Source organism: Nyctibius grandis, chromosome 9 (genome assembly GCF_013368605.1).
Source record: "Nyctibius grandis isolate bNycGra1 chromosome 9, bNycGra1.pri, whole genome shotgun sequence".
Classification (NCBI taxonomy): domain Eukaryota; kingdom Metazoa; phylum Chordata; class Aves; order Nyctibiiformes; family Nyctibiidae; genus Nyctibius; species Nyctibius grandis.
In genome coordinates this window covers 6,494,694-6,514,571 of record NC_090666.1, presented here as the reverse complement: position 1 = coordinate 6,514,571, position 19,878 = coordinate 6,494,694, and the positions used below count along the sequence as shown (strand labels likewise).

The window sequence follows — 19,878 nt, the reverse complement described above, 5'->3', positions numbered from 1 at the left end:
TATTTTGTAGGAGGGAGTTGGAAAGAGCTCTGGGCTGGCGTGCAAGGGCCTGTGGGCAGTGTGTGCATTAGCAAATAATGTGGCTCAAAAGGAGTGGATCAGTAGGTCAAAGCAGTTGGTGCTGAGACCCTAGCATCAGCAGCGTATTTGGGTTGGGGTTTTCCATTGTATTATGTTTAATTAGGTCCCTAGATCTAAACACCCCTGCTGCGTGTGTGGTTTGGAGCTGTCCAAAGGACAATCTTTATGTCCCCACTAGAAACTGGAGCGTAGCTAGCAGGTAGCTGTAGTGGCACATGAGGTTTAGTCGTCTTCTCAAGGAATCCAGTTCACGTGCACTAAAATTACTCTCTGAATTTAACCAGTGCTCAGTAAATGGGACTAATCGGTTGATTTGTTTCAAAATTGCACTGCTTCTCTGAACCTAATTACTAAAGTAGAAGGGAACTGTCAATTCAACCTGCCAAAAGCAGGTATAGCAGAAACTGGTGGAAACAGGTCTGACCACTGGAATTTTGTCCATGCTAGGGCTAAGCTTAGTGCAATGAAATCGGTCTCAGTAGCATTTTGGAGAGATACTTGCTGTGCCCCCTTTTTCCAAGATGTTTCATCTCTGCATCACTTAGTGTTACATGCTGTGTAGATGCCATTTCCAGTTCTCATTCTTTTTTTGTCTGATTTTTTTTCCAACATTACTGAAGCTCCACAAAATTGACAGTATTGGCTTGTGCTGTTCCAGTGCTCACCTGGTTATAAAAGCTGTGTTGGACTTGCTGCATGAGCTGCATGTGTGCTAACATTTAAGCTGCATGTATGCTAACATTTAAATGAAATGTCTCCATAATAAACAGAAATGAATCTTCCCAATAGCATTAGCAACTGAAGTGTGATCTGTGCTGTAAAAGGCACAGACTGCTAAGTGGAGTTTAAACATTCTAATTGAAATACATGGAGAGCTTCATCTGAATAAAGGTTTGACACCCCTTCCTGTTGTTTTTTTCATGGTTCACAGCACTTCAGGATAGTATTCAAGATGCTAAAGTATAGCATCTTTATGTAAAATTCTCATTGGTTCTTATTGTAGTATAAGTGATTTTTATCCTACTTTCATGATTAACGATATTTCTACTTTCAGTCTGTTGAGCCCCTAAAGTACAAAACAGCGTAGACAGTAAGCGTGTCAACTTACATGATGAATACAAATCTCCAAATTTTCCAGTCTGTAAGCCAGCCAGCAGCAAAGGTGAAAACAGGAAACTCTAAGCACATTTGTTGTTTGAGAAGAATGCATTTTGTCTTCTAGCAGGTCATTGTGGAACCAGATCTAAATTAATGCTGGTAATTACCACAGGGTAAGAATCTGAGAAGGAACAGCCAGATTTGTGCCGCCTTGGCCTAAAACCCCCATCATGCTACTGTGTAATACCAGACTGTTTGAGTATGTTGGGTTTCCTGTTTTCTTGTTAAATGATGAAAGATCCAGGAACTTATTCACATTGAACTTTTGCCTCCGCTGCCACTTGAAATCCTTGAATCCAGTGAGTGCTGGTGAGAGTTTTGTTACTGATTTAAAATAGGTCTGAGCAGAGTCTTTCCTTTAAGACTTGTGGTTTCATCATTCTGAATGATGGAATTGCACATTTTTTACAACAGAGAGGTAAGGATATGTTCAGCCTGATAGGCATGCCTGTCTATCTTTGATTTAGGTTTTTTGATAAACTCTTTCAAGTATCTAGCATCTTTTAAAAATAAAAAATGATTGAAAAAATTGTAAGAGTATGATCTAAAACCCTTTCATTTGCATAACTTTTATAGACATAGCTAGGGTAAGTTAAATACCAAAGAGTGTGATCCAGGATTTTCAGTCCTTTGTAATAATTGCCATGAAGTACCCCCAGTTCCCACTTACTCCTTTGGAAGCTGAGGACATTCACTTCTTATTGTCTTAGGAGAGGGATGTTTGTGGGTGAATATATTTAAAAATAAAAGTTCTGTTCTTGAAGACATTATTAATATTCAGTGCAGTTGCTTGAGGTTATCCATCCTGTTCTTTCTTTAAAATGAAAACTGTTTCACTTACAAAGTCACTCTCCTCTGGCACTGCTTCCTGAAAGCAGCAGAAATTGTGTGGTCACTAACACAAGACAGCACTGGGGCTGTGCCAGCCTACTGCTGTACCTTCACTGTTCCCCCATGTCTTCTAGTAAAGCACCGTTTTTCAAGGAGCTAGGAATAGAAAAAGGCAAATATTTTGCTTCTATTTAAAAAAACCCTACATTGCATAACCAAAAGGGCAGTCCTGTGGCTTTTTTTTTAATGTTGGTTGTACAATTAACTGTCGTGAAAGCCGGGTCAATATTTTGAGAGGGGAAAAAAGTGGTTGTTAATTCTGTCAGTGAAGAGAAGGCGAAATTCTAAAAATGAACATCATTCTGAGCTCAGGCATTAGTACAGAGAGATCTGGCAAAGGTCTAAAGCAATCCAGGTACATTTTCTCTTCAAGTTAATTTTGTAGAATACATCATTTATAAAAGGAATTGAAAATGACACACTGGGAAACTGTCTTGCTTCTTCATTCATTAATTTATTCAATTAGCGCACTCTTATTAGTTTTCTATCATGAGAAAGCAGTTAGTTCTGTGCTTCTGAGTGTGGTTTTACTGCAAGGTTACTACTGCAATGGCTCACTGGGAATCCCACCAAGCTTACTAGATCTCTTTCTTTTTTTAAGAGACTGACTACAAACCCCTGTACACGTTCACCCAGACATTGGTTGGTGCAGTTGGTTACCAGACTGTCACTGATCAGTCACTGCCTTTACTACTAGGTGTTTTACAGATGATTGGCTTACACTAGGGAATAGCAGATAGAGCTTTGTCTAGTGCAGTACAACTTCAGTGAAATGTTTGGCCTGCTAAATGGTTATGAAAATAGATGTTATCTTTTTAAAAAGAGAAAAGCGTAAGGGGAGAAACCCAGAACCATCTTATTCTGAAGGACTGGTGATTTCTTTTTTAAGTGCATGTGAATTTTTTTTCTAGACCTCTGTTTTTTTTTTTTGAAGAAAAAAAGAGGAAAGTCATAAATGAGCAAATCCTTTGTAGAAAAGACTGCATATTTTATTAGACATTAATTCACTAAAACGTCCTCAGGATACTCCTCTGCAGTAACTTTTGGTCTTTGATTTTTAAGTGCAAGAAGTTGAACCTAACTGTGAAAAATTCTGCATAGCTCTACATCGCTAAATTCATGCTCAGATTTTCTAGAATTTTGTGTTTTAAGGACTGTTTTAAAATATGTATGAGTTTGCTGGTTACCATATGTATATCTTCCTCTATTTCATCCCCATGTACAGCTAAATTGAGATCTGTTTTCTTGGTGAGGGACTGCTTTCTACAGAGGGTCTTTTTCTTTTCCAGTGTATTCCTAAAGATTACGAGAAGAAGAGTGTATGTGAGGGACACAGCAAAGTCTGTGAAGGCAAACATCCTTTTTCCTGACTATTTCTTGTTTTGTACTGTCTGAATTCTTTAAAGTGTCAGTAGCACTTCTTGAACAGTCTTGTCCATCAAGTTTTGTTGAAGCAGCTTTCTAGCTTCAGAGCCGGGATGCGTGGAGAATGTAGATACCACATCTATAAAAGTACAGAAAAGTGTCCCAGTGAGACTACATGCAAGGGAGAAATGTTATTTATGAGTCTTCGCTCTTCTTTAGGTAAATTGGGCAGTGTTGCATGAAACGTGAAATTGTCAAATCTGAAATACAGGTTTATCATTATGAATTCAGCTTTAAGCTTTGCCTAGAATGAGCTTCTCATTTCTTCTTCAGGACCAGTTATGAGGATTGTCACTTCAGAGTGACGAGGCATGATGAAATTCAGAGAGGGGGCTTTTTAGTAGAGGTATTGTACCTGTGCTTACTCTGAAGAGCGAAGGTAAATTTTCAGTCTGTCTGTCCTAATGAGAAGCAAGGAAGAGGTCCATTCTCTTTTTTTTTTTTAAGAGCTGAACTAGCATTTAGGCTGAAATTCTTCATCTTTTGAAGTGGTAGAAGACTACAGAATTTAACAAACACATTCTGAATCTTGTTAGACCCATTCTTGTCCAGTACTGACCCAGCTTTTGCTCTGTACATGTATGTTTTAAAAATGTTTGTTCCAAACAATATGTAAGCTGTTGGAGTTTTACAGACATTTTTTCCTCTAATTAAGAGGAATCTGAATCTTGCTATGGCAAGAGTGGTCAGGCTCTGGAGTCCTGTAGTGAGTAAGGCTGCGCCAAGTATTGGACCCAATTGGAATCAAAGAAGAGAAATGGATATTCAGTTTGAAGGGACTATGAGGCATCCTAGTTTTCTTGCTGCTGTGTTATTGTAGCAACAGGGTACCAGGACTTCCTTGGGGAGTGAGAACTGTTCAGCAAGGTGAGCAGGCGGACTCTCCACTGCTTGTGGGATGCTGAGGGAAGTGAAATCTTGATGAGCTTTATGGGTTGCCCTGAAGTCTCATATTTAAAGAAATCAGAAAGTACAAAGTAAAGAATAAAAAGTCAGGAGAGAGAGAAGCAAACCCTACTTTTGGTTTAAACAGATTAACTCCCATGGCCAAATTTCCAGGTGGCCTATTTTTATCCTAATTTACAGAGTCCTATTTATGAGATGCATGCCCTTATTCTAGAGATCCTTAGCACATTTAAAATGCTGGCTATCAAACGTCGTTATATTTATTTCCATCAGCTGCTTTTCACAGGCTGCTTGGCTTTTTGTTGTACCTACAACATGGATCCACAATAGCATTATAAAAACAAAACAAAAATAAATTAAAAAAAACCTGATGCAAAGTTATATAGGGCAATTTAGATAGGATCTAGGTTTACACTAATCCTCCTAGGGTAATGGAGTTTGGAGGCTTTCCATTTCAGGTCAGACAAAATTAAAAAAAAAAGCTTTCATATAAACTGCCTTTAATACATTTAAAGTGGTGGCTTACGTTAGACAGAGAGATTGTAAAACGTTAAGATGTTTTATTCCCAGAAGATTTCTCTGGTTTCCATTTTAGAAAACATACAAAGTAATAACTTTATTATCTTCCAGAAAAACCTGACTATTCACTTGACTTTTTTCCTTCCTGTTTTAGCAATATGAGTACTTTTCGGTACTTTAAAATCTGAGCAGTACTTTTAATGTCTATTGACTAGTTACTAGGCATAACAGTATTAATTTGTGGTTACTCCTCTTTTTGACTGCTGCTAAAGCCTGCAAACCATGGGCTTGACTTCCCGTGTAGAAGAGTTGGTCTTTACCGAGCTGGCTCCATGATAGAGTCTTTGGCTTAGGCTTCCAGGAGACTGGCGATGCGCTGTTTGTCATCAACCATTGGGGATTTTGTTTTTTTCCTACGATATCTTCTGAATATCTAAGCACTCTAGTGGTTCTGTTCTCTGCAAAAAATAAACAAAAGGACTAGCTATGACTCTGAAGCTCTGGAAGAGCCATACTTGTGTGTGTTGAGATGTTGGTGAAACTCCCACTGGAGATGTATGCTTAAATAATACATATAACAAAGCAAAATTCATAGTCGACGCTAAGTAAGATTACAGGAGAGAACTTTAGTTTGCATTGGTGTGCATCTGGGATTGGTGCTAGTTTGTGTGTGTCTGATGTTGATGTTTGTGATAAGCAAAAGTATGTGGAAAAAGCTGCCTTGAAATACCTCATTTGCTGGTGCCTTAGTAGTATTTAGGGAAATTAGCACCTCTTGAGTGGGCTAGTGAGAAGTGAAGGCAGTCTAATATAGGAATTGTATCCTAAAATCATATGCGGTGTTACAGTGTTTTTAAAAAAAATACCCGTAACAAACCAAGGGTTTTCAGAAGCTTTCCTTGTAGGTACTGCATTTCAGTCTTATTCTTTCCTTTCTTCCTAGATCCTGACACACATGCAAAGCTACTTTTTCCCCAACACAGAAGTTGGTACTTTCTCCTCCTCAGTTGTAGGCTAGTAAAATTTGCTCAAAAATCAGTATATGGACAGCATGATACCTTCTCTTTACTGCAAAAGATAGAAGACATGAATAGAAGGTGCTTTCTCTATGTATTCTCATTGCATGCAGCAGACACCTTGAAAGATACACTTACTATGTTAAAATGCACTCATTATATTTGTTTTAAGAAGAAATTACTTCCCTGCAAAAAAAAACCCAAACAACCGAAACCTAGAATCTTGTAGGATGGTATTTATGTCTGGAAGTTCAAGCTGTGACAGAGAAAGTGTTGCCAGAACATCCAAACTTTTCAGTTAATTATGTTTTTTAAGTTTTTGCAATACCCCTGACCTGAAAACTAGACAAACGTAGCTGCAAGGAGGACACTTTCAGCTGTGTTGTCAGTATATTTCCACTGCAAGATGTTTTGGCATGACAACATTTATAATCCTTTGGATAGAAAGCAGTGTTCTCCCCCCACTGCCTGTAAGTGGCTGTTCCAGCAGATGGGAAGATGGCAAATACAAACACTGGATGATGGAAAACAATGTACACTTCTGAATTCATAATATTGCCTTTTACCATAGAACTGCCTTGTGTTAGCTTGTTTTTTTTATTTGTGTGAAGGAGGTTGGTTTTCATTGTGATTTTTTTTTTTTTTTTAAAGACCTTTGCTGGGCTCTTTTCTATTATCAAATCAACATGCCATACAGTATTTTCAAAATAATTTGGGAAAAACAGTTATTCCAAATCACTGACAACTGGAGTGAAAAAGTAGTTGCCTTAATTCATCTATTGATTTGTTTCATGTAAGTAATAGATTATGGATTAATTTTGCATTATGCACACTGTTAGAATTCCTCCTATGAATTTTTTATGAAGTTCTTGGCTCCTTCATCTGCGTGGATTTATCAATGACTATAAGAATCTGAGTTAATGGAAAAGTGTTATAAACTGAGTGTTAAAGACAGTATGTTAAGGATGTGACTGATGTAGTTAAAACCAGTGGCACTTAGAAAGATGACAAACATGCATACTAGGACTCTGAAACTAACACTATATTGGTGGATATGTTTAATATAACCTTTTAATATATACTGATATTGAATACACAGGTTCTTAAATTATAACTGGAGGAGCTTACTGAAGGTGCCAGTATTGATCTTGGTAGGCCTCCTTTCCTAGCAAAGCTCATCAAGATGTGTCTTGCAACTTATGCTATTAGAGGAACAAAAAAGATCCAGAGAATGGCCAGACCTGACCATCTTGGAGCTCCTCTGGTATGGAAAAACTTTCAGCTGAGCCTGAGTGGTACCCAGGCCTTGTACAATTTGCCAGTTTGGCATAAGAGAGGTATTGATGTGGGGTGAAGATGCTACAAGAGTGCTGTTAAACTGACTATGCTTAGCTGGCGTTTACTCCTTGGGAAAAACAAAGCTTACAAACGTCTGCATTGGCAACATTTTTTGTCTTTTTGCCCAGCAGCATCCAGGACTCCATCGCTCTCACTCTGGTGGGCAGCCAATTCCCAGGCAAGCAAATCCTGTGCTTGAGAGCTTTGTTTCAAGGACTGGTCAAACTCTTTTTGTGAGATCTGCCTCCTTTGTCTAGCAGTCGTTCAGAGTTAATGTCAAACTGTTTTGTCTTCTGTTGTATTTCGAGTCCCTAATCACTCATTCCATCACTAATGTGTCAGTAGTCCTTGAAAGTTTATAAAAATTAGTAGATTCATTGCCCTTGTCACTCCTGCCCTGACCTTGGGAATAAATGAATCCTTTATATCCCAATGTTCAGTAATGCAAAAAATGAACTTACAATTTCTGTAAAAATAACATAGTCATTTCCCATGTGCTGTAGTAAGGAGAAGACGGAAAGATACAACAAAGATTCTTTATTTTGCCTAGAAGAAGCAAGGTGAGTACTGTAAAGTGTTAAGTGAATGTAAAGGAGCTTATTTTGAAAATATATAGAATATATTCAAAATAACTTTCATAGTTATGTGGATATATAATCAGATCGTAAGGGAAATGGACAAAGGATATTTATTCTTAAAGAGCATATTTAAGAATTCAATTTCAGCTTGATCTCTTCTTGCATGTCACTGTTAACATCAAGCCCTCTTTAACTCTATGCAGAAGGTTTGATGGATACAGGTCACTGGTTTCTAGTTTTCCTACAGAAAGTGTAATTAGAAATTCAGTTTCTGGTTTTCCCTGACAATAATTCTCTGATCATTACTATTCAGTTGCCATAATAAGTTTTCATTATTGGATATGTTATGAGCTCTCATGCTCCATGAAATGCTTCCTTCCTTGAGAATTTAAGCTTTATCTGATGGTCATAAATGTGGTTCACATGAGTGGAGTCGCACTTGAGGATAATTTTTGACAGATTAGAACTGAAAGCTTGGACCTTTTAGGTGTCATCTGTGAAGAGGACTAAGAATTGGAGGCATTCGGTGCCTTGCAAGATCAGGACCTTAATCAATGTTCTGTCTTTGCCATCAAATGTGGAAGCCCTTTCTCACATATGAAGTCAGTTTAGCCTAAATGGGTTTGGCTTTATAAGATGAAGTATGCATAGAATGCATAGAAAAACATTATAGTGCAACAGCAGGCACATACATTGTCACTGAGATAAATATCCAGTAATGACCTCATAGAAAAAGAAAAATCCAATATCTTTCTATGTTCACTCTAGTTTAATTTGTATATAGAGTTTCATCCATGACATAGTTCAGCAGATGGTAGCCTGCAGGGAGAGGGAAAATTCAGTTTGAGAAATTTTTCAACATAGATGCAGCTCTGAATTTTCAGACTTACAGACGGGCAGTTGCTTTCGAGATACTGCATAAGGATGCAGCAATCTATCAAAGTCAACAGTGAATAAGATTTTAGGAGTTATTGACGGGGTAGTACTTAATGTACAGGCAACAGCACTTTCTTTGATGTGTTCTTTAACTTGTAAATTATTTGAGCAATAGGGTGATCACTTCTAGGGGTGATTTTAATATAATTGGCTTTGATTTTTGGCACTGGTAAAATGATACTGCTTCTAAAGAATCGCCGCGTGACCTTTGTGTTTATTTTAGCTTTGGTCTCATCCGGTTTAATCTGCAGAGCCATTTAGTACTTGTCATAAGCAGTATTTGGCTTCGTCTGCTCTCATCTTTGTGACATGATCTTAAAGATTTTAGACTAGAAGTAACTATACCGGCATCCTTTTTGTTTAAGAGGTGAATCTTAACCTTGAAGAAATAATCCATCTAATTACAAAACTGATAAAGCATATGCGTGAAGAGAAAGATCTAGGCGATGTGTGGGGGAAATAGTCATTCCATTACCCTGAATATGATATGATGGTGCTGCAGACAGGTTAGCAGTTTTTCTGGTTATTGCAGTAAAACTCTGTTTATCCTGTCAGTGCATTACTCTGGAGTTAACTTATCCTGAAAATTCTAAATTCTCTTCTGCTGAAGTAGATTTGCAAAGATCCTGGGCAATCTTGCAACCTCCTATTTAACTCCTCTGCATCTACTGCATGAGAGGTAATGAAGGATAGATTAGTAAGATGCTATTGCTTGGATGTCTTTTTACTTAGGACTTTTGTGCAGTTAGACACAGTTCTCTGCCTTGCCCTAGAGAAAACTAACACCTCCCCCTCCAAAAAACCACCAACTTTCAGTGTAGTTTTGGGTTGCATCTAGTTTGATTATAGTTTTCCTTTGGATACTTGCTGATCTGACTTATCGTGCAGCTGACTGCTTTGTTTAGTGGAGCATGTCAGGAGGCAGCTCCTCCACCGGCTGTCTGCTGATCCAGAGGTTGTAACTATTAGCTGCAACGTGAAACTACGTCACTAGAAGAGCAGTTGGATCTTGGCTTTCCTGTATGAGATAAAAGCTTTAAAACAATGAAATATTTCTGGATGTTGGGACTGGCATCACTGTGTATGATGAAGTTAGTGGATTGCAAAAGGGCATACTCAGGTTTGGAAACCTCTTTGTTTGCCAGAAGAGGTAAAGATGACAAATTACATACAGGGATCAAGGGATATTCCGATACAGAGAAGTCATCAAATAGAAAAATGAAGTCCAAGGCAATTAGCTGGAAAGACTGAACAGACACTGATCCAAACTGTAAAGGCTGTCAAGAGTAATGGAGAAAATAAGAAGGAGGCACAGAGATTTTACTGTCTTGGTTGAATCTGAAGGGTGGCTATTCTACAAACTCAGGGTGCAGTTTCCCTCTGTTGTGAGAGCCCCAGTTGATCGTTTCTCGAAGAGTGGGGTGGTGTTGATGAGACTGCCTCTCGGAACTGGCTTGTGATGCTAACGTGTTCTGGGAGGTTCAGTATCACGTCTGGACCATGCTACATTTCCAAAAGCTGTATGTACATACGGAGTGAGCCTCCCAAGAGGCTTAGCACCTTTGCCAGCCCAGCACATGGACATACATTGTCACTTGGTAAATGTCTAGCCAAAGTCGTCTGTTCAGCATTGTCATGCTGCTAAATTCATGTCTAATAGACAATGGCATAGAAAAGTTTTAATGAAAAATTGCCTTTTTATGCTTAATGAATAAGAATCTCAGAATACTTGAGTCACACTCTTCGTGCTTCACAAGTATGTGAGAATCTAGAGAAGGGCAAAAGCAATTTATAATAACTATTTCATTAAGTCTTTATATTGTCTGGCAAATGTTTTTTTTCTCTCGTTCCTGTCATGACTTGACATATTCAGAAGCATGAAACCGTGGGGATGAGTGGTTCTTGGAAAGGCTGTAAAAAAGGTTCTGGTTCTTTGGTTTTGTTTTCAAAGATTTGAGCTTTTCCAAGACGGTGCACTTGATTACATTTCTGGAGACCCTTGTAGGTAGGGACTTCTTGTTTCCTGGGTGATGACCTCCATGTAGCGAGCATCCCCAGAGCTCTGTGATGAGGTGGTTCTATGGTGCATTACGCATCTCGCTGAAAAGGCTTCATCTTGGGATGTATAGTTTGACCATGGACTGTATGCCCCTGGGGGTAAGCACCAGGGACCTGAAATAAAGTTCTCACAAAGCATAATGGCAGCAATATTTTTAATTTAAATTTTGTGGAGATTCACTAAACTATTTCAGAGAATGTTTTTTGTCTCTTCAGGGAAAAAAAACAAAACAAAACATCAAAAACCATTTTACCTTCCTGATTAGCCATAGTACGTGGCTTTTAAAGTGGGCATAAGGAAAGTTATGATGATGGGAAACAAACATTGTGTTTCACAGAAAATATTTCAGGTTCTTTAGAACTTCCTCCTGCTCATTTCTGTAGAAATCTAAGACTGACTTATCTTATTGTGTGCGTATTGGATGAATTCCTTCCAGGATGTGTTGGCTCATTTCCTTAAGTACTTCTAAATTTTCTGAATTTTTTTCAGTCACAAGATAGCCGAAAAAGCTTTAAGGAAATGAGTCAACCTCCTGAAATAAATCGCTTACTGTACAGAGAATACTGTGTTCAAAATCATAGATGCACTTAATAGTTCTGTGGATACTAATTTATAAGTATTATCTGAAAATCTATTATATATACTCCATGTTCCAAAAGGTTTTGAGAGAAAATATCCCAAAAAGAGCACTTGAGTTTTGCTGTTAGAAATGTAGGGCATGTTTTCAGACTCCCAGGTATCAGCGCGAGAGAGGTGCGGATTGGGAAGTGACAGGCAGAATCTCTAACGCAAAATTAAGGATGTCACCGAACTTGAGTGTAAATTAAGAGGAGTAATGTAAAGACGCTGAGTTGAGGCCTCCCAAGCTTTCTTAAAATAGCATCCTGAAATCTGAGGGCTGCATAGGCAATGTGCTTCTCTCCTTATTTCATCACTCGCAAACGATTTGCATTCCGACTTTTGGGAGCCCTTTCTGATTGCGTCCTGCGTGTCCTGCCATCGCCTAAAGCACGTGCGTTTGTCCTGTGAGGAAAGGCCCACGACCTGCCCTCCCTTCCTTCAGGGCCACACGAGCCCCAGCAGGGAGTTTCTCCGCACAGGGCTTTGCTGAGTCACGGTGCTGGCAACTCACTGGAATCCTACGTGGTTAGTTTAAAAATAAGTAAGAGGACACCATTTTAGTAATGTTTTTCTTATGTGGTAGGTAGGCAAGGCTTCCAGAGTTTCTTTGCTTCCCAAGAGTTATGCAGTGACTCAGGGACAGAAATGAGGAGGCTAGCATCAAACGTCGTGATTTGGGGTTTTCTCTCTGAGCCGAACTAAAAGTAAAGCCAGATGATCCGAAGTTTTTAAGTTTGACATCTGGATCTAGATCTGAACTTTGAACTTGGATGCAGCAGTAATTAGCCAGCTCGCCCTGCTTTAGTGTATTACACAGAAAGTCCCTGATGCAAGTGATAAGTACCATGTCTCTGAACAGATGACATACACTGTCTGCTTTTTAGGCGCCCTGGAAAAATCTGAATACGTGCCGATCACAACGGAGAGAAGAAAGTGCAGAGTAACTGCATAGGAGTTGTTCCTGTTGGTATGTGAAGTGTCTTAAAACAGTGAGAGTTGGATCACTGCAGGTGCTGTATCTAAACGTTCCCCACTCTGCAGAGAGAAGGAGTCGCAAGGTGGTGCAGGTCTCTGCTGCTGATTTTCTAGTTGTTGTCAGTGTTTTTCCGTGACTTGCAGTCATGAACAATTGACTTGCTGCATTTCTCTCGTTGGAGCATAAGTGTTGGCCGTGGTAGTTTGATACTTTGATTTACAAGCTTTTTAATCTGACCTTTAGGAGTGAAGTAGCAGTATGTATTAGGAATTGCAGCTGCAAGTTTCACAGCAGTTTTGTTCTGGCATTGAATGCAGCTGAAATCTTTCCTGAAGGAAGAGCACAGGTATTTCTTAGTTATTCTGAAGAGGGTGAGATGGGAAGGGGGCAGTGGAACCAAGCAACCAGAAACCCCAAAAAACAACGATGATCATGAGCAATTGTAAAGCAGTCCCAGCTCATAGTGTTGAGGATTTAGGATAGCGATGGCTTTTTTTCCCCTCCATTTTTGGGATATTTACAAGAGAGTATCATGTGGTACATCTGTTATAGTTTCTCCCCAAGTCCTTATAAATATTTCCAGCCTTCTATGCTTTCCTGGTATAAAATCCAACTACTTAATTTTGTAGTTAATTTTTTATTTAATCATTCCCAGTTCTTGTGGAGGTGGCAAGGTTGGGGCTTTGCGACTGTGTGGGGAGGGAACGGTTGCTGCATTCCTCTTAGCAAGGGCAAGCAAAAGGGCAGAATAGTCATGGTTTATTTAAAAAAAAAAAGTATTGCATTAATAGAAGTGTCCCTCTTGAAGAATCTGAAGAAATTATTGATTGTAATGTATTTGGCAGGAACGCGGGAAAGAAAAACAGTGCTTGACACAAGACTGACTTGCAGGTCAGCATATGTGCCTGCTTGCAGCTCCAGGTTGGGGCGTAGGGGATGGTGTCCAGAGTGTGGTGGAGAAAGTCAGCAAAAGTAGGTGGCTACAGCCACCCTGACAAACTATGAGCACGTTGTTACAGCACGGGTTTGGTCTCCTTAGCAAAGAACTGATAAAAACTGGTGAATTTCTGTCAAGTAAACAAGCCCCAGGCTGCAGTCCAAGGGAACCTGAATCAGGTCAGGGACAGTACCGGTACGCAGGCACCGCGACAGAAGTGAACAAATTAGATTTCCTCTGCCTGTATACCTTGCAAAAATAGCCTCTCTGAAAGTGTGTGTGCAAATTTAGAACATGCTGCGCTCCTGAACTATTTCTGGGTTATCCTGTGTCTGCTTGAATATTAATACAACGTATAACCACACTATAATGTTTGGTGGAAATGACTGAAAAAAACGTGATGTGCTTCTGAAAAGTGAACTGGGTCAGACTTCGGTCATATGCTCATCCAAAAAGTCCTTCTCCTGGTGTCTACGGTGTTTCCTTAATTGTGCTGTTGAATTCTGCAGTGTCAGCATGCTAGTGCCAGATCCCAAACCGGGATAGTCTGTGTTTGCAAGTAATCAATGACACACAATATAAAATTACACATAATGCAGAAACCGCAGTTCAGCTGAAAACTATGCCCCAGGGACTCAGTTCACAAATTGTATTAACAAAGTTATAGGTAGGTGTAATATAACCAATCTGAACAGGATTTATTTTGTTTAAGAAAGCATTTTTATTTACTTTTAAAGCCATAGGTTTCTTTTTTGTTCTTTCTGTATATTGCTTGCCTGCTTCTTGGATATACACTACCATATTGAGTAATGCTGGCTGTTGTCATCTACCAATAGGGGAATAATACCTGTCTTTGGGAACATTGAAAATATTTTATATCAAGTGAAATATAATATAACTATTATATTTCAGAAATACTACTTATTTCATTAGTAGTAAATGCTTGGAGATGATGTTTCACTTCTTATAGCTTTGCTGGGCTTCATAATGAACTCAGATTATTCTATATAACGTATTCATTGTGCTAATTATTAATAGCCATATCCAATCTAAGGTAAATTCTGAGCATCAAAAGCAGGAGGTGGGTAAAAAGGAGGAATCGGGTCAGAGCTAAGAGTGTGAAATATTTCTCGCAGTGGTAAAGCATCTCAGCAAATTTGAAGTCAAATGATAGCAATGGCCTTATTAATAATTTTTAAAATATTATAGTGCTTAGGTCTACTTTTATAACAGTTCAGACCAAAGTTTTTGGAATAAACTCATTTCAGGTGAAGAGACTGTAAAGAGCCTGGAAGAGTTTTCCAGCAATGGAAAACCTACAAGATGAGGAATCTGCCATTAGATCTTGCCATCATGAGGCTCTGAGGGGGAGGTGGAAAGTGTAGCTGGCCAGGACAATAAGTGATAGTGGTGACAAAGGTAGTGAAGGATAGAGTGATTCGGCATCTTCCTTTAATAGCCTACCTTAGCGCATGGCTTGCGTGGCTGTGCTCTCTTTATGCTGACCTATTATTCCTCTCTGTCTGTAGGTTTTTCACAGCATTACTTATCAGGCATTTGGATGCCTTAGCAAACATATACCTATATAAATAAAATAGGAGGACATTACTTAAGCTAGAGGTTATGTGGTTTGTAGAAAGGAAAGGAGAAATTGCTTATTCAGAGGTATCCACAATATAATCTTTAATAGTATCCTCTTTAATAGAGGCACGAGAGGGAAGCATTGATGCCTGTTTCTACCTTGGGTTAGAACCTGTATTCTCGAGCTGTTTCCTGTTTTTGTTAGTGGGTTTTACATTTGGTTTAGATTATTGAAAAGTTGAAGTATGACAAAAGTGTATTGTTTACATATAAATATTTTTCTATATTCCAAACCAGCAAGCTCTCCGACTTTCTAATAAATTCCCTAAGAAACCTATTACTGTCAGATGACAACAATAGACTAGTTTGCATTCCTGCTTAATCAGATCATAATATTGAAGATGTACTTACAAAATAACAGCTGCTAAGGGAATATTAAATCCCACAAGGTCCTTAAGAGATGTGTGCTACAGAGACATATTTTATTGACAACTTTTAGAAACTAGAAGGATTTCTAAAAGGCAGTGAGAAATCACTTGGAACTGGCAAGGAAAAAAACCTATTTAGAAATGTTTCTGTATTAGACATGGGAGTGGACTTGAACACCGAGAATGAAATGCTAGCTGATATTATGACCTTCAAAAGGCTGGAACAGATGAAGAAGAATATTGATCAGACAATGTCAGAAACTGCAAGCAATGGTCAAGTGCAATCAAAACTGAAGCTGAGGAATGGGGAGGCAGTCTTTCCTCTCCTTTCAGTGACAAATCAGTTGTCTCCACCCAATGTTGAAGGATGCTACGTTGCTGGCATCCAGAGATATTTGTGCCATCACAATAGTTCCGGGGTTCAAACCATCAACCATTTGAGAAGACAAAACGCAAACTAACCTCCTGGATCCCTAGATGTCAGCTGCTGTATGTAGGAAGGCTCCTTTGTCTGGGAATTTTATCTGTTCTGTGGGTAAACAGCATCTAGGGCTTCTTGTTTTAGCCCTTTGTCCCTAGCAATAAATAAAACTTTCACACACTAAAAAAAAAAAAGGCTAAATACCACATAAAACAAGGGCTGAAAATGCAGGAGCGATTGAGCAATTAAATGAACTTCCACAGGACCCTTGGGGAGCACATCTGGCACTGACTTTGCTCCTTGCTGATTAGTTCCAGGAAAAAAAATAGAGCTTTGGGAAACCTGAAGGTGGGACTAACTATCAAGAGCAAAATAAAACCATCCAACTAGTTGGCCATAAAAGCGGCTGATGGATCATCATGTGTAAAGGCTGGGTCAGCTCTTTGGGTGACGCTGGCTCTGTGGCTCAGAATGTTTTGTGCTCTGAGTTTTACACCCTTGTTAATGATGAATTCATCTCTTTTTTTTAATAAAAATCTTACAGAAAACCTTCAGTGATTCTGGCTGAAACTTGCACAAAAACCACTTGTCGTAACTGGTGGAGAGAATGCGTACGTAGGCAGTTAAAACACTTAAGCTGTTTTTGTTAGACTCATTCTCCTCTGCGGCCATGAGCATAACATGCCATCTGGCAAGGGAGCACCTCCGTCCCATAACATGCCTGAGAGCTCCCCACAAGTGAGATTTCAGCTCATTTGGATATTTTATGCCCTTATGGGGATTTAAGAAGAAATACATACCTTTTATCTCTTGCACTTTCTTCTGAGTTGCTTATTACTTGTTCAGTTCTAGAAAAGCAATATATTTACTGAACTTAGCCTTTGTTTGCTTGCAGTTTGCATATATACAAATAAAGATCTTTTCAGAATTACTACATGTACCTAATGAATCTGTTTGGGCCTGTGGCTCTTTCATTCAAAGTTGTGACATGAACTGAGGATTAGAAGTGCAGGCTCTTGCTGAATGACACAGCTCTTGTGCTGATGAGTTCCTTTATTTTGATGAGTGAAGATCATGAAGTTACTTTTCAGGTGTAGCTGCTTGTGGTTGGTTGGTGTTTGTATCTCTGCAGTGCCTGGAAGGCCTTTGTCGGTCAAGATGTTGCAGATACAGTAGGTGACAGTTTCTGATCTGAAATGACTGAGCTCATCCTTTGTGCTGTATGCATATTTTCTAACAGTTGCTAAAATGTAAATAATTCTGCCAGTAATATGTCTGTTAGAATATCAATGGAGAAGAAGCACACCAAGTGGATAATGCACCAGTGAATTCAGGTCAGTTTTTGTAGAAGATAATTGCAGAAATTGAGGAATTTGTGTTACTTCACTAAGTTAGAATGGATCTTTTAAAATTATTGCTGATTACTGTGATCAATAACTAGTTCTGGCTTTCCAACAGTTTTGAGGATCATCTGTCAGTTGAGGTTTTTGAGTTGATAAATTTATTAACCTGAAAACTTTATTAATAAATTATAGTTTCTTACAATATATCATCATCTCAGTTTTGGGACCAGAGGATGAAAGAAGAAAATAAACACATTACTTGTCAAAAAGTGTTTGCAAAATTTATGTGAAATTTTAAAGTACTCACATGTCATTATAAAGTTGTAGGGCGTGGGAAATAGGATGGCTGTTGATAATTAGGGCTGGGATGGCTCCTCTTAATTAGGGCAGGAAGTTTTGTAGTTTGTTATACAGGTAATAACAGGCATGAAACTTGCCTTAGATACTTCTTAGGGTACCTATCTTACCACTGATAGGGTTTCTGATAATAATGTACCAGTACTACTGTAAATCCCTTATAAAGTGGGGTATCTTCTTCTACTGTCTGGGTGCCTGGAGGAAACTGGAGAAAAGGGGGCAGAAGGATGGACGAGAAGGAAAGAAGCAAACTAGAAAAAGTTCTGTGCAAGCCTACAGATCAGTAATAGTCAATATGATGGTAATAAATTTACTCTGCTTCATGGGCAGCCAACATGAAGCATATTGCAAAATGTAATCTGGAAAAATGATGAGTACTCAAGCCTAATGTTTCAGTAAGTTTTGGTGGACAATTGCCAAGTACTTGTCTGCTGGTATCTGATTTTAAAATTTCATAAATACAGATAGAACAAAAGACACTTGCAACTTGTTTCAAAATACAGATCTAAAATAACATGCGTGTGTTTTAAAGATCTCTTCTAGCCTGTTGTGCTTTTTACATGTGTGCATTTCAGTGATGCGTATGATGTTTAAAGGACAGATGCACATGTCATAATTATTCAAAATGGTGTTTCATTTTTGGATTTGCAAACAAAAAAAGAGTAAAAGTAGCACACAGCCATCTTAACTCTATTTTGAGCCCTCTCGGTTATGGCAATTGTGGTTGCTGACAGTTCCCTAAGAAAAATCTCTTTTTGAAGGGTAAGACAGTTACAGAATTATATGTGGAATAAAGTGTACTTAAGGTTAGCTTATGAGCTAGTAATAGTTCTCAAATGAGCATAAATTTTACCATAATTAAACCCAGAAGAGATCATTACAGCATTCAGTCTGATTTCTTATATATTACGGGCCACTCAGTGCTGTCCAGCCTGAATTTAACTAGCCTGAGTATTTCAGTTCTCAGAAAATTAAAATAGGTACCATTGTCAGAGAGCGGCAGCAGACTGAATTATAACAATGATCTTTTTGCAGATGAGGAATTGTTCCAAGTGCATTTCAGGGCTATGAAGGAGGGAGAGGGATGGGGTTGCTGACCCCAGTTGTAGGCTCGACAGGGCTGCCATAACCATCTAGCCCTTCCTGAAGTGATTTCCACTGTTTCCACTTCAGAAATGTTTGACCAGAAAAACAACAAAAAAAAAAACAAACCACGAAGCAAACCCCACAGTTTCTCTGGTACCTTTCTTCCTGGGGTATGTGCATACATGACCAGATGCTGCTGGTCCATAAAAAAACACCACAAAGGCCATGAAATAAATGACCCCTCACATTTTCTGCTGACTGGGAGATTACATACGATCTGTACCAAGACAGCCACTCCAGAGAAAGCCCTCTGCGAGTGCAGCTGCGCTTGCAGAATTGTGCTTTTGTTGATAATGTTTATTTACCAACAGAGTTTATCCGGGGGCAGGATAGGCTGTGTTGACAAAAGCACAGCTTTGCTGGTATCACGCCTTCCACAGCAGGAATACTTTGTTAGAGTTTCTAGTTTTTCTGGCAAAGGCTTGTGATGGGAACATGGTCGCAGATAAAAGTGAGTGCCCTTTATTCTCGGGAAGCTGCAATCCTCTTCTGCGTGCGGCTCAAGCAAGCTCAGCAGCTCACGCACTGCCAGCAAACAAGTGCTTATCTGACACCATGTTAAGGTTGCGGTCGAGAAGGAAAATGACGAAAAACATTCCACGATAAACTTAGACTGGCAGATTAAATATGACACAGAAAAGCTTAGATACAGCTTTTTTTTTTAATTTAGCTGTGACAGTATTTACCCCCAAAATGACGTTTTACAGTTAATTAGGAAAAATGGCTTGTCTTACTAGATTTGCTAAACAGCCCTGTCCCAGATTAACAGGCCTTTAGGATACTTGTACACACAGGTGTTTGTTTGTTTGTTTTTCTTGGACTTGCTACCCTTAAAAGCAGGAGATAATCACCTTTAGGCTACAGGGTTCTGGGAGTTTTGGGATGTGTTTGGGGATATGATGGGGAACTGGATATCACAGAGAGGAGCATATTGAGAAGGAATTGTGGCTGTGAAGATGGGTTTGTATTGGAGTTTTAACAAGGTGTGAGACACAGTGAAGTGCTTAGAAAAAAAAATATTTCTGAAAATGTCAAGGGTGATGCTACAGGAGAGAGACAGGCTTTCCTTTTCCTCAGTATATTGCTTGCATTTTTGCTATCCTCTTATTCTCTAACCCTTATAATATGATAGCCCACTGAGTGAGTCTAGTACATTAGATT

The 19,878-nt window shown here is 39.0% G+C and overlaps 1 protein-coding gene across 2 annotated transcripts in view; it reads left to right on the top strand.

The window, feature by feature from the left end:
- HECW2 (HECT, C2 and WW domain containing E3 ubiquitin protein ligase 2) overlaps positions 1–19,878 on the top strand; it is a 162,529-nt gene that overhangs the window by 54,680 nt on the left and 87,971 nt on the right. The window lies entirely within an intron of this gene.